General features: G+C 37.3%; 1 long non-coding RNA gene across 5 annotated transcripts in view; it reads right to left on the bottom strand.

Moving 5' to 3' along the window:
* The window catches only part of LOC127856287 (uncharacterized), a 4,507-nt gene that overhangs the window by 499 nt on the left and 1,508 nt on the right, over positions 1-2,500 (bottom strand). Inside the window, exons 2-5 of one of the 5 annotated variants that reach the window (XR_008037941.1) lie at positions 2,338-2,500; positions 2,008-2,148; positions 925-1,123; positions 1-211 (exon numbers count right to left, since the gene is read on the bottom strand). The exon at positions 1-211 is cut by the window's left edge and continues 499 nt beyond it; the exon at positions 2,338-2,500 is cut by the window's right edge and continues 75 nt beyond it. This is a non-coding gene — a long non-coding RNA (uncharacterized LOC127856287). The remainder of the gene's footprint in view (positions 212-924; positions 1,124-2,007; positions 2,149-2,337) is intronic. The other 4 variants (XR_008037939.1, XR_008037940.1, XR_008037942.1 and 1 more) reach the window with 4 other exon arrangements.

Genomic DNA, 2,500 nt, shown 5'->3' with positions numbered 1-2,500 from the left:
TGTAAGCGGAATGTATAAAGAAGCAGAGGGCCATAAAGAACTTTGCACACAAAAATCAGCATCAAGATAAAGTGCGTGTCTTTATTCACCAACTCAGATAGGTCGCAGTGCAAGCCGGTGTATATGGCGGGACACTCACAGCTGTAGGCCGTACTGCCCACGTGACACGTGCCGCCATTCTGACACGTGGTTGGAAGGCAGGTGTAGAGTGCTGGAAGAGCAATTATATTTAGTATCATATGTAATATAGGAATTTATTTTATCCAATTAAACGTCGGCGGTAATTACTCGAATAGGCGCACTTGCATTAATGCTGTTTTCGACAAGATATAGAGAATATTATGTGAGTGCTGGATAAAGATCAAGTTTATCATGCGAGGCTAAGAACCATGGTAGCGCAAGGCTTGCCAAGCGCTACCATGATTCGAGCCCAGCATGATAAACTTGATATTTAACCAAAACTCACATAATATTCTATTTATCCTATTATTTCTTCCATGTTTACGTTAATAATATTCAAATATCGCATTTTTGACGATTGTGTTCTTCCGCAGTTGACAAACGCAGATTCTCCAATTTTTTTGAAAGCCCCACAACTGATCTAAAAATAGCACTCGACAGGTTCATTCAACAAGGTCGGATAGAGGCTAGTCTATTCCATGGGTTTTTATACCGTCCATGCACGTCTGATCATGGGATAAAATATAAATACAAACACCAATTATCTACATGCATTATGAATCATATAGTGGGTTTTATCCTCCACCTGTCTCGTGAAATGTATTTGGGAATCTAACCAACTAAACCATCGTATAAAGCCCAACATGCAACATAATTTTCAATTTGATAGTTTTATACAAACGTAAATCGAGTGTTTTTTTTTCAAAAAGCATGTAAATCAATATTGCTGTTTAATTAGTCTACCCTCACACGCGGCCGCAGACAATGGTCCCACTAGCATTGGCAGACTGCTGTAGTCAGAGGCCGACATTAAGTACTTTATCCCGGACGCCACTTGATCCATGATTCCGCCGGAGTTCGTAGTCACAGACGCTACGTAGATCACGACGCATTTTGCTTTTCACATAGTTTGCCTCGGCAACAGTATATGAGTCAGCCGCACCTGTAGAAGTGATTGAAATACCATTAAAAAAATCAAGTGTCAATGCTAGGTCTTAATTTAAGGGACTTATTCACAGATTGCCGTTTTTGCCAATTTTCTAGCTTCATTATTAGAAACACATTACAAGGGGGAGCAAAATAATACTAATGACATAGACGCATGCTGAAAATAAAGTTTAGCTTATGATTTATCATAATTTAAAATTGCTAAAATAAATATTTAATTAAAAGTTTATAGTGTTTATGTTGTTTTCGTACATAGTTTGTAACTACGCATGGATCGCTTATATTAAGGCCAAAAAATAGGTCCGTTTCGGGTCGCCCGACCGTGTCTCCAGAATCGGCGCCGACCCTCAACATTGTATTGGGGTCGCCAATAAAAATAAATAAATATACATTTATTTATTTTTCATTTTCGTTCATATAAGATGTAATATCAAGCAAACAAAGCATATATATATATATATGTATTTCTTTAGTAGCCTTCCATTTTAGTACCCCCTCCCCCAATAAAATAATAAAATAATTAAAAAAAAATCCCTACCTACCGACCCTGTTTTTTTTTCCCATGGAGTACCAGAAACGGACCTTTTTTTATTTTGGCCTAAGTAATTATTCGCATTCATGTATACATATATATGTGTGTGTATTGGACTGGGTGCTAAAGGCGGCTAATTAATCCACTCGAAACTGGTACAACATGTAGTTTGTTAGTTCTTAAATTCTATTCGTGTAATTGTTATTTATCTCTATTGTTCTGACATTTAAATTTAGCAAATAAGGCGTTTGATAAAACACTGAAAAATGCCATTGTAATTAAAACGCGGTTTAAAAATGAATAATCCTGTTTACGTCCCAGTCTTCTATTGCAAAGTTGGTTCTTACCGTCGGTGACAATAATAACAACTTGTGTAGCGTTGCTCCTCTTGCCATTGGTTTCTATGAACATGGTAGACATCAGCTGCCCTAAGGGCTGCAGTAGTATCCTCGCTGCCATCGGGATAGCTGAGATAGTGACCAGTGCGACTTCAATACGAATATCCCTAGCTTCAATGTTATGTTAAATTTGGTCTAATAACTTAAACCAATGATATCGAGTAGCTTCCGAAAAAAATACAACGAATAATTAACTGATATTTACTAAATTATTTTTTGAGGCGCTTTTTCTGACAATACACATACGCCGTCATAAAAACATAAAATATGTAAACCAACCTTATTCCGTTTATTGCATTTTTTAATTCGGTTGCGTCCGAATAAGACTTTAAAAGTATTGGGAACGTAATCTGGTTCGAATAAATCATGACCCCAATCTGCGTGTGGGATGGGCCTATGTTGAAAAGGTCAACAAATCGCGACATGAACGCCGTAGCGGACT

Source organism: Dreissena polymorpha, chromosome 13, assembly GCF_020536995.1.
Source record: "Dreissena polymorpha isolate Duluth1 chromosome 13, UMN_Dpol_1.0, whole genome shotgun sequence".
NCBI classification, from domain to species: domain Eukaryota; kingdom Metazoa; phylum Mollusca; class Bivalvia; order Myida; family Dreissenidae; genus Dreissena; species Dreissena polymorpha.
Note: the sequence above shows the minus strand (reverse complement) of the source record. Positions and strands in the feature narration are given on the sequence as shown.